General features: G+C 40.0%; 2 long non-coding RNA genes across 2 annotated transcripts; one reads left to right on the top strand and one right to left on the bottom strand.

The window, feature by feature from the left end:
• The first annotated feature begins 5,546 nt into the window (after positions 1-5,546).
• Positions 5,547-10,083, top strand: LOC311038199. The gene is made up of 2 exons (XR_014600022.1): positions 5,547-5,692; positions 10,029-10,083. It is a non-coding gene; the product is annotated as an uncharacterized lncRNA (long non-coding RNA).
• Positions 5,851-10,320, bottom strand: LOC311038205. The gene is made up of 2 exons (XR_014600028.1): positions 10,177-10,320; positions 5,851-5,900 (listed from the first exon to the last, which is right to left on the bottom strand). It is a non-coding gene; the product is annotated as an uncharacterized lncRNA (long non-coding RNA).
• Between the last annotated feature and the right edge of the window lie 2,999 nt (positions 10,321-13,319).

Raw genomic sequence — 13,319 nt, 5'->3', positions numbered from 1 at the left:
AAAAGATACTAGTATAAAGCCTTAAGGGCCTCCCAGTGTTTCCCCTATATGCATTAAGCAGTGGCGGGCCGCCACGCCTTAAATCTGGCTGCCACAGTATGATTTTTTCAACAACAATTATTTTCTATTTTTTTTAAATGGACATATCTGTGATTGGCAGGTAATGTGTTAAATAAGAAGTGTGAGTACTTCCTCCACCACTGTCTTTTTTGTTATGTATGACAGTTTGTCTATACTACTTGGTCTAATAAAAGTATATTTTCCTAAATCTGGAGACAATTCATATGTAAACTATACAGATATTTTCCTGCTCATTACTGTGGTGTTTGAGCACAAATATGTATTTTGAGAACCCAAAAAAATTCGGCACGCCACGCATCCTCCCCCACACCTTCAGCTTCTGGCTAGGAGAAACACTGCCTATGGCCAACCACATAGAGTTTAAGTGGTTAAATCTAGTTCACTTTATAGAACATCCGTTCCCATTATAATATCCATTCCCATTATGACTGATTGAAAATAACTTTATTCTTGACATTTAACCACTTGAACCCCAGCATCCCAATTCTGGGGGGAACATTCATCAAAAATTGCAGATCTACAAGCTCATAATGTGTTTCAATGCGACTTTGTGAGCTTGTAGATCTGCTATTCTTTGATCATTTTTTTTTACAGATTTGGTGTAGATGGAAAAAGAACCATTTAGGGAGTCTGAGAATGGCACTTTTGACATGGGAATAAACGGTATGCAATAAAATGTCATGGGTTTCTGAATGAATGTCTATTAGAGTTGTGGCAAATAGTTAAATATAGTTAATAGCTACAATATGAATGATAATTAACAACATGGGGTTCATTAACAACATTGCACTGATGATCAGAGCAATGGCCACCGAGTTATGGGTCATGTTACTCAGATTCAGCACCCTTGAATTATGTAAAATAGTCAGCTTCCCAACTTTTACCCCCAAATGCTATCAGGAGAGATTTGTCTCAAAATTATTTGTAAGTCCAATACCAAGATGCACAAATATTCCTTGATTTCCAAATGTGTTTCCATGATTTCTACTCACAATCAGTGGTGGACAGTAACGGAGTAAATGTACTTGAGTACTGTACTTGAGTACAGATTCTGAGGATCCGTACTTTACTTGAGTATTAGATTTGTTTGCTACTTATTACTCTTACTTACTTTTAAGCCCACTCCACATCCACACCAATGATTCGCCATGCAACTCCTTGCAACATGGAACTACTTGCAACTACTTGTCTTGCAACCATTTCCCCCAATGGCAGTTGCAAGGAGTTGCATTGGTGCGGTTGACCTTAAAACGGTTTTGTTGCAAGGAGTTGCGACTAATTTTCTTGGTGCGGTTTGGCCTTTAGGTTGGCTGTTTTCTTGTCTTCCCTAAAATGCAATTGGCCTAACTTCTGCTCTCATACTGGCCGTGTTTCTGTCTTCCCCCTCCGCTCGCCTCTATCTTTGTTACATCTTGTATGGGTGTATAGGAGTAGAAGTATTTAGTTCTGGTTCCTCAGTCTTTTCTATGTTTTTATATGGTGTTTCTGCAGGCTTTGTATAACATAGTGGTTCTACAAGCACATCAGTGCATGCAGTGCTGTGCTGGTTTCAGTGCCGAGTTACAGTACTTATCTGAAACAAGAGTTACAAGGTCCTATAAATTCATTGTGAAAACATTACAGCAATTCATTGATCTAAAAATTAAGAAATGTACTTTTACTTTTACTTGTACCTTAAGTATTTTTCAAAGCATGTACTTTGGAATACTTAAGTATATTTAAAAGCAATGACTTTTTTACTACAGAGTAACATTTTGACTGAGCTACTTTTACTTATAGTGAGTAAATTTGACCAAGGAGTTTCTGTACTCTTACTCGAGTACTGGGGTCGAGTACTTCGTCCACCTCTGCTCACAATATAACTTATACAATTGGGGTGGTTGCCTGCTGCTCTTCTGAGACATTTAGATCGTGTCAAAGGTTATGTCTCACCTAGACACAGGATCTGACACAAATTTTGACCTGATGGTCAAGATTCAATTTATTCCCTGAGCAAGCAGGCAGGCTCTATTAGCTCAATGGTAATAAAGAAAAGGAAAGTTACATAGTGCATGCAGCTTTAAGCCGACACTATAAACACAGATATTGAACAAATCATCAGCACAAGTTAAGTGAGAGCTTGCTAGCTAATGCAGTCTAGCATGCCAGCACAAGCTGACATAAGCAGGCATGTGCTTTACAATATAACCAAACCATCCAGCATTGGAAAATATAGATGACTGGATTTTCAGCCTGCTATGTGGCGTTCAAATCCAGTCCAGAGTTGTTATGGTGTCTAACATTTGAAATGTTAGACACTGCTGTAACACTGATGTAGTGCCATGTTTGGTGAGGATTGGAGCAACACTGTGCCTGTGGCCCCCGGGATCCACGGTAGAGGCCCCTAGTGTGACTATTCTGATGGCCCTGACTAGTTTGTTCCAGGTTTGGTGCTGACCGTATGTATGTATTGTATGTACTGTATGTACAGTACGCATGTATGCATGCATGTATGTATGTATGTATGTATGTATGTATGTATGTATGTATGTATGTATGTATGTATGTATGTATGTAGCATGAACACCTGCAACTGATTAAATTAATATCAAATGTCTGAAGTGCACACAAAAATACAGATACTGTAAGTAGAAAAGAACAGAAAATAAGGGGGGTGCGTATGGACCACTTCTTTACTAAACAGTTTTCTGTAATTGTGGCCTCTAATGTGCATATTTAGTTTGCAGAAATATTTAGTTATTGAAGAAATTGTTCAACATTGGCATTTGGCAGCCATTTGTTTAAGCAAATTGGAAGGTTAAAAACGATAACATTTGTTTGGGAACCATGTTACTCAGATTCAGCACCCTTGAATTATGTAAAATAGTCAGCTTCCCAACTTTTACCCCCAAATGCCTCCTGTTTAACTGATTAGAGGCAGTGCCCACCTGGCTGTAATTACAAGTTACAAGTAAGTTTGCACATAGGAAACTACATTTGTAAAAATGTTCTTAAAAAAGCGTGACGTTTGTCTCAAAATGATGTAACAGGAAAAAGGAATGTATGCGTGTGTTGGTCTACTCACAAATGCACATTCAACAATTCACACACAGAATTGACGATTTACAAATGATATTTAATGATAAATGCACAAAAAAAAAAAAAAAAAAAATTGCAAATTCATATTTACAAAAGTCACAAATAAATAATTTGTGTTTGTAGATTGCAAAACACATTAGTAAATCATGGAAACACATTTGCAAATCAAGGAATATTTGTGCATCTTGGAATTGGATTCACAAATAATTTTGAGACAAATCTCTCCCCATAATTTAAAGGTCACTATTGGAGAGGAAGGCAGTTTTGTCCTGGACACAAAAAAAGCAAAGACCTCCTCAAGGACAGAGGAGGAAAGACCTGAACTCAGACAGAAACCAGCACCCCCTGGAAAGGGAGGTATAGATGCTCAAGACACTTTATTCTGTTGTACTTGGATTTTAGATACTGGAACCTATGGCATTTTATAACTCTGCATCTTACAGTTGTAATGGTTTTTAGCACCAGACGCCTGCTCTGAAAGCCCCCCCCCTCCCCTCCCCTCCCCTCCTCCCCTCCCCCTATTGGACATTGGATTGATGCATTCCCCTCCTACACCCCTTACCTATTCCACTGCAGAGACAGACAGACACTCTAAAAGAACACCACGTTTCTGACTGGCTGCCAAAATGAGCTGATCATCATAATAGTCATAAATCATTTAAATGTAAGATGCTGCACACCTACAACAGGCACCATCTATACTGTATATACTATACAGACGTATACAGGTCTTAAGTGGTCACACTGTAACTCAACTGCCTATATACACTACAGGAAAACATGGGTCTTTTTTAGTTGTTTCCATGAGGGGTGGGAGGTGTCTTAAACTAGACTGTGTAGTAATGGAAGTGAAGGACACACACATGCTACCTGTTAGTTAAATTTATCATTCAGTGAAGATTCCATGAGAGTGTACACATTACTACTATTATATTAATTGTTTGCTTATAGAGCATATGCGTCTGACATCATCATCAAACGCAGAAGTTATGCAGGAATGCCTACTGAGTGTCAAAAAAATACTTTCTGGCCTTGACAGCCCATGCAACCAAACAGAAAAGTCATATCTGATTGCATTAAACAACATTAAACAATGTTAAACTCATTTTGCATGTTTCTTTGCCACTCGATTTGCCACTCAACGTGCCATTCACTTTAAGCATGCGCATATCCTCTATTGTTTATTTTTGAATAGAAAAAAACGAACTATTTACAGATTTACTATTGAATACATTTTAGAATGGCACCGTTGCCCCATGAGTTTGTTTTATTTATTACAGCTATGAAGGAGATCTACTCTGATCTCTGCTGGTTCCTAACAGCTGTACTGTAGCTGCATTCAATGTTTCTACTGTATGCATTGCTACAACTTGTCATAAAAAAATACTCTGATGCCATCTAGTGGAGACAGAAGTACAGTAGCTCAACAGACCAATCTCTCATGAACCACTTAAACCCTACACAGTTGACAGGGGTCCCACAGGGCTCTATACATGGTTCGCCCCTTTTTTTCCGTAGATGCCAAATATCTTTGCTGAAAATAGCCGATCTACAAGCTCACAACGTATCAGGTGGTGAGCTTGTAGATCAGCTATTTTCACTGAATGTTTGCTCTAGAATAGGGAGCCTATAGGTTCATGTGGTTAAAGAGAAATGATTGAATATAAGATCAATAAATATTTCACACTGCTTGGTATTAATTTGTCAGTAAATTAAACCATCATTGATAATGACATTTGAGCAACTCTTACAACCTGGTTAACACAATTGATTTATATTTAATCAATAGTCTCTCTCTCTCACTCATGCATGGAAGCTCCACCTTCCACCATGAAAAGGAGTGATCTCCTCCATTCACACTGTCTCCATTCACTGTTCTAAATCCTAAGAGTTTTCTGATAAACTTATGTTGCTATTATAGCTAAAATCTAAAATGACCCAGATGCTTTCCCTGGTTTTAATGTGTTGATACTCGGCAGCAGTTCTGTGGAATGGACTCCATGCAAACGAGTAGTTGACCCAAACAATGACTTATTTTCTATCAGTTACACTGAACCCACTGAAGCCTTGAACTCATGGAGAGTTTTTAGTTTTTGTCGCATTTCTAAACCAATCATTTGATGACCGGTGGAGTGTCCGGTAATTTGATGACGGTCATCAAAATGCATAATAAGGTACAATGACAACAATGTATTGTTATGACTGGGTTGTAAAACATAATAATAATAATACAAATGAATGGATGCTGCACACACTTAAGGTTTATTATTAAAAAAATACAGAGTGCCAAGCAGTGGTAAATCAATGAGGATGATTTGGGGAGTGGATCAGCTGGGGGGGGGCAACCTTATTGGCACAGGGGAGGGTGATCACTGGCATAGGTGTGAGAGAGGATTTTTCTGTTAAAATAAAATATATAGAAATAATAAGTCAATTCAATTAAGTCCCCTGACATCTGTATGCAAATTACATCCTGCACATAATTCTACATTCATTCAAACTCTAAACTCTGACTGGGGAGGGAGTCTGGGAGGTAGGAGGGTTATTGCTCTTATAGTCTAATGGCAACACTCCCAAGAAGGCATGGTCATTACAATGTCCTCCTGATGTGAAAGAAAAGATTTCAAAAGAAGAAGAAAAAAAATATAAGGTTATGTATTATGGGAAATCTAAATCTGTTGAAAATATTACATTTGTATATGGTGTCATAATTAAAGTTAATGTTGATATGGCACACTGATCTATCAATAAAATAAAACGTGGCACTTTGTGTCAAAAAGGTTGCCGACCCCTGATTAAAGCTAGACTAGATGATGAGCAGTGGATAGCACTTAGACATCATACAAGATGTAAGAGTCAAACTGGAGCAGAGAGAATCCTTCAGTTGAACAGAGCGACACAGACCAGTGGTGCTGCCAGGACCACGAGGCTCACTGCAGAGATGGAGGCTCCAGAGAAGAAGGAGAAGATGTTGCCAATGATGGAGTCTCCGTTGCACAAGTTACCAGCACAGCAGCTCGATTCCCCTCCCGACGTCTTACTAACCGTTGCCGCCAACATACACTCGCCAGCGTTACTGCAGCCCTTATAGGGTACAGAAAGCACTGCGCGCGCACACACACACACACACACACACACACACACACACACACACACACACACACACACACACACACACACACACACACACACACACACACACACACACACACACACACACACACACACACACACACACACACACACACACTCTCTGAACCAGCTGTAAACACTTTCACTACTTTTTTAATTCACTGTGAAATACAACATATTTTCATCATTCTGCAATGTTATCTGAAAATCAGTGGTGACCTTAAAAGTCTAGAAAAATCTGAGCTGAGGAATGTGAAATGTTTGTGTAAAAAGGAGAGGCAGTTGTATGAAGTAATAAGTATAGGCCTATTACCTGTTGCCGTCGCGCAACGATCGTGCTTGGTAACGCCGTCGAGACCCATACCACATACTTCAGTCTTGGTGCAGTCGGGGTTATCGTGGTCACACGTATAGCACTTCATGGCAGAGGCTAAGACAACAGGTAGACAATATCACACAGGTTAAAATGGGAAACTAATGTAAACTTACACGTTCCAACACCTATTTGTTTGTTTACCAAACAAACATTTATAATTCAAACACTTTAATGAGCAGTGTAAATCTGGGTAATAATATATGTACTGTATATAGTTTATTTAAGGTAGATTGACACAGATTGATATCTAAGTTATAGCTTGGGCAGATGTTAGTAGGTATAGACCCCTTAACAGACGACGTCACACTGGTTGCAAGAGTCATACTGGTTGCAAATGAAGCCCATTCTGTCAGGTCTCGCTAGGACGCGCCTCAATAGTCAACACACAAGACGGGTTTGGGTACCCCAAAACACCTCAAAACACCCCAAAACACCCCAAAACAACAGGTTGAGAATTGATTGCATGAAAAAATCACCTGTGCATTCAGTCTCAATGTTAGTAAACAAATAATTGGTTTATATAATCTATTATAATATTAACTTGAGTATCAGATGTTAGCAGGTATATAATCTATTATAATATTAACTTCAGTATCATATGTTAGTAGGTATAGACGGGTTTCCGAGCGACGTCATCACAGAGCAGAATGCGCAATCTGCGCATGCCTGGGGGTGGAAGGCGCGTTCGAAAATACAGCCCTGAGCGGCAGTGAGCGCACTGGCCAATACAAACTAATAGCCGAGTGTGCTCCGGTGCGTAATTTCCAAACGCACCCATAGGCTTCCCCCCGCAGCTGCGCGGTCATATTCCTCTCAATGTTTACTAACAGGAAACCTGTCTATATAACCTATTATATTAACTTGTTAGTAGGAATATAATCTACTAAAATATTAACTTGTTAGTAGGAATATAATCTACTAAATATTAACTTATTAGTAGGAATATAATCTACTAAAATATTAATTTGTTAGTAGGAATATAATCTACTATAATATTAACATGTTAGTAGGAATATAATCTACTAAAGTCTTTATTTGTTACCTACTAACAAATAAAGACTTTAGTAGATTATATTCCTACTAACATGTTAATATTTTGGTAGATTATATTCCTACTAACAAGTTAATATTATAATATATTATATTCCTACTAACAAGTTAATATTATAATAAATGATATGCCTAGTACTAACAAGATAATATTTTAGTAGATTATATTCCTACTAACAAGTTAATATTATAGTAGATTATATTCCTACTAACAAATTAATATTATAGTAGATTATATTCCTACTAACAAGTTAATATTATTAACTTGTTAGTAGGTGTATCATCTATAATATTAACTTGAGTATCACTCCAGATTCTATATGTTAAAGTCTGTGAACGCTATGCATGTGAATGACAGTGGCAATTTACACTGTTTGTGGATTTCACTGTCACAGTGAAATGACTGTATATTATTAATGTAGAATTATTATTATTATTCACATGTTGTGAAAGGCAGATAGCAGACAACAAAAATCATTAGTAAATACTTACCATGAGGTAAGAGCAGGAGGCCAAGGATGAGTACCAGTAAGACTCCCTAATCGGGAGATAAGCGACCGTAGGTCACATGTATACAGAAGAGGGCTGTAACGCCGATTGGTTCCTAGTTGTGTGGGCAATGTGGGAGAGAGAGTGTGTTTATAGGGGAAAGGAGGGATTGTTTGTGGGGGGCAGGCCCCCGAGTTACGGCATTTTATGTGAGCTGCAGTGGCAGGGGGTCCTCCACTGGGGGCGCCACCACTTTTGCATCCGTTCTGGAGCACCAGGAGTGGGTGGTCCCCGGGAATGCCCCGTGAGCAGCCCCGTTGGGGTGGTCATTTGGTAATTTGTCCACATGTGCTCATTTTTTACACTTGGGGGTCCCCGAGGCAGCTGGGGGTCCCTGGAGCTCCGGGGGTCCTTGGAGGGTGTAGTTTGGCAGGTAAGGAGTGTGTGTGCAAAATGTGGCATGGATCAGGGCAATGGGTACGGAGATATGAGCAGGGCAAAAGTGTGACGTGTGTGACGGAGTGACGGAGTGACGGACGGACACCTGGAGCAGCTTTCTGTAGTAAGTGCGACCTACGGTCGCAATGATCAGATGCATGGTGTTGGACACAGAGGTTCAAATGACTCATTGAACAGCAGCGTTAACAGCTTTTAATACCTTTGTAAAGGGGGCGTGGCTGGTGTCTGCATGGGAGTCAACGTGCTCATATGTATACATACTACATGTGTCATGTGTCTTTATGTTGAATTATAACCAGATTGAAAAATAACAATAACCACATTTTAAGCTCTAGTAAGTTATCACCCATAAACTACATACGTGTGTGTGTGTGTGTGTGTGTGCGCACACACACACACACACACACACACACACACACACACACACACACACACACACACACACACACACACACACACACACACACACACACACACACACACACACACACACACACACCGTGCATCTACTTTCTCACGAACACCCCAACACCTCACAAGCGTGTCAGAACAAGCAGTAGCTCCTCTCCTCTCCTCTCCTCTCCTCTCCTGTCCTCTGTCCACCATCAAACCCTCAGGAACATACTCTCTGTCCATCCTCAGCAGGGTGGACAGAGGGCCCTGTGCAAAAGTGGAACACAAAATATTAATTGTTTTATAAAAAACAGTCAGGTTTAGTGAGTGCGAGTAGTTTGGTTTTCATGTCTCACATTGTCTGTGTAAATGTAGCTACAGACTTGGATGGATAAAGAGGGTTAAAGTGAAAAAGTCAGGATTATAACGGACTTTTCCTTTTATATACTGTTGATGATTTCAGCTTCCTGTCAGAATGTCAGTTAGAAATCTGTGAAGTTACAGAGAAACCACATCCTGATCGAGGAAGAGATAATCCTCCAACATTTATATTTAAACCTGTTTTCTTAAAGATCTTCATTGTATTCTGAATGTGTCACACTGTGAGCTTGTTGATCAGTCCTTTTTTACCACTTAAAAAAAAAACTTTTTTGAACTTTACCTATAATGACATGCCCAAAATAGGGACCAAGTTGAAAGTGTTTAAAGCTGCACTATTATAAACAAAAACAGAATGACAAGCAGTGGTAAATCAATGATAGGTAGGCAACCTTAGGCACGGTGCCAACATTGGCACAGGGGATCCCTATCACTAGCATACTGACATAAGTGTGAGAGAGAGGATTTTTCTTTTAAAATGAAATATATAATTAGTCAATTCAAGTCCCCTCACATCTGTATGCAAATTACATCCTGCACATAATTCTACATTCATTCAAACTCTAAACTCTGACTGGAGAGAGTCTGGGAGGTAGGTGGGTTATTGGTCTAATGGTCATTACAATGTCCTCCTGATGTGAAAGAAATATTTCAACAAAAAAAAAACGTTATGTATTATGGGAAATCAAAATCTGTTGGAAATACATTTATTTTGATATGAGTTAATGTTGATATGGCACACTGATCTATCAATAAAATAAAACGTGGTACTTTGTGTCAAAAAGGTTGCCGACCCCTGATTAAAGCTAGACTAGATGATGAGCAGTGGATAGCACTTAGACATCATACAAGATGTAAGAGTCAAACTGAAGCAGAGAGAATCCTTCAGTTGAACAGAGCGACACAGACCAGTGGTGCTGCCAGGACCACGAGGCTCACTGCAGAGATGGAGGCTCTGTTGCACAAGTCACTGTCACGCGTTATTATGATTCCCACACCGCGTCGTGGCAAACCCGCTGAGCGGGCGCTGTGATTGGTCAGTAGTCGCTGTGATTGACAGTTCTCGTTTTTGCTACTATGCCTATACCTAACCTCAACCCTAACCCTAACCTCAGTAAAACTATGCCTAAACCTAACCCTAACCCTAACCCTAACCTCAGTAAGACTATGCCTAAACCTAACCCTAACCCTAACCCTAACCTCAGTAAAACTATGCCTGCCGGGGAGCCAATCAGACACGTAAGGCGGGTCTAAATCCAGGACGCGGCGTGGGATTCATAATAACGCCACTGTCACAGCAGCTCCCGCCCGACACTGCCGCCGCAATACACAAGGCCTCTGTACTGCAGCCCTTAACCCTGTAGTATCATATTTGATACAAGGGGTATTACAAGGGGTATTTCAAGTCGGTTTTAACATTACAAAAAAAGATTTAACATTTCTTTTAGACCTGTAGTATCAAATATGATACAAATCGTAAAGGACTATAGACCTGTAGTTCAACACTTTTGACATCATAAAAAACAAACTCAAATGCTACATTTTGAGAGCTCATAAGTGCATTCAAGTTATCCAACACTTATTTCAAAATATTAGTAAAGATATACTAGGAAAACTTACCAGAACTGCTTAAAAAATAATTGTTTGTTAGTAGTGCATCAACCTCTCCTGTTTAGTTGATGGCAGCCATTTTGGGTCAGACCACCTGAGGCTCTGTAACTACCTGCAGTGTAAATGGTATGGTCCAGGGGGAAGTGGGGATGTGTCAGATATGATACAACAGGTTCTTGGTCAAGTATTGATTACACTGATTTATTAAAAAAATCTCTGTACCAGATGTAAACACTTTAACTACTTTTTAATTCACTGTGAAATACAATATAATTTCATTTTGCTGAATATCATTCAGCAATGTTGTCTGAAAATCCGTGGTGGTCTTAAAAGTCAAGAAAAATCATGGAGCATTTTTTTGAGCTGAGGAATGTGAAATGTTTGTGTATAAAGGACAGGCAGTTGTCTGAAGAAATAAGGATATATTACTTGTTATCGCCGCGCAACGATCCATCATGGTCTTGCTCACGGGACCCATACCACATACTTGAGTCTTGGTGCAGTCGGTGTTATTTTTGTCACACCTATAGCACTTCAAGGCAGAGGCTAAGATAGTGGTTAAGGGACTTCCTGCCTACTTCCTGTTCAAGGCAGCCTTTCGCTGGCAGAATGTCTAGTTCTCTACCTGCCAGTGTCACTTTCTCTTTCTCACTCTATTGTGAAATGCATGAAAACATATATTTAGCTCTAAGCAAAAGGCATAACATTTTTTATGGTTTCTTTCTTAACCCTCAACCCCGTGGGATTTGATCCCGAACCTCCATACTGTTTCACTATGGGGCTCCATAAGCGTGCCTCCTGTGTGTGTGTGTGTGTGTGTGTGCGTGCGTGCGTGCGTGCGTGCGTGCGTGCGTGTGTGTTGGGGGGGGGGGGGGGGGGTGGACTGGACAGGATTATATCGTACGTGAGAAATCTTAGTTACAATCTGTCTAAGAAGCCATGTCTATGAATCATTATTGACATATTTATAATACGTTATAATAATGTGTGTCCCTGTCATTGGCTGCAGCAGCCAAGGGGACACTTTTCTTTAATCAATATTTAATTGACGTTAATTATGTTATGGTATCCGAACATCTATCCGACACGAAAATAGGGTTTAGCCGACACCACACTCTAGTCTCCTATCTAGGGTCATCATGGCCTTGAGCAGTGTTGTCTGCAGTGTTGTTAGCTGAGCTGTCGCTAGTTGCACTAGCCATTGATTGAGTGAATATTTTATTAGGCAAAAAATGTTAACAGCACAATTACATTTATAATACTTTGACTAAAAGGTCCGTCCAAAAAAGTCCTTGCGGCCTTGTTTCCATTGGGGTCCTTGGTATTCAATTCATAGACATATATAGTAGCGAGCAAACAGTTCAAATATCAACACAAAAATACAGAAAAAATAACACTACGTACAAACAAAACAAAAATGCATGAAAGAAATAACATATGTACAAAAAATGGGGGACATTGTCTCTGAAATTGTCAGCCAGCTCTGTGCGGTTTTGGAGAAGTAAAAACCCCTGACTGACTACACACATAACTTCAACATGCCAGACAACACTGTTCCGTGTGAAAGCCATCGAACCTCAGAATGGTGAAGTGGAGCAGTGTGTTTGACACAGCTCGTTCACAGCTTTCATGACATCTGACAATTCAGCACCTTTTATTTGGCAACATTACTTACGAGTGACTCCCTAGTCCCTGTGTAGCATGCAGTTTAACATGTAACCTGTGTAGCATGCAGTTTAACATGTAACCTGTGTAGCATGCAGTTTAACATGTAACCTGTGTAGCATGCAGTTTAACATGTAACCTGTGTAGCATGCAGTTTAACATGTAACCTGTGTAGCATGCAGTGCCTCCATCAGGTGCACACATAGGAGCCAACCAGTGCTTGAGCACCTGCCTGTTTGCTTTCACAGAAGAAATTGCCCTTCTCTTATTGTCTCCGCCAGGCCGAAAGGCATGGCGAGAGAGTATGTTTTCCACCCTGTCCGTCCGTCCGTGTGTGTGTGTGTGTGTGTGTGTCCGTCCGTCTGTGACCAGCTAATCTCCGGCACCGTTGTCTTGATCGCAGCGAAACTGTGCACACACACTCCCTGGATGCCAATTCAGAACCTTTGCCCCATTTTTTTTCTCATGGGCCTTTTATAGCGCCACCAGGAGGCCGATTTGTGCAAAACATATTTTTTGACAGTACTCCTACAGATTTTGCCTACAGGTTTTGCAAATTGGTACACAGTATCTCTATAGTCATTAAACGAAACGGGTCTTTCAGATT

Source organism: Gymnoscopelus microlampas, assembly GCF_963454915.1.
Source record: "Gymnoscopelus microlampas genome assembly, chromosome: 21".
Lineage (NCBI taxonomy): Eukaryota > Metazoa > Chordata > Actinopteri > Myctophiformes > Myctophidae > Gymnoscopelus > Gymnoscopelus microlampas.
Note: the sequence above shows the minus strand (reverse complement) of the source record. Positions and strands in the feature narration are given on the sequence as shown.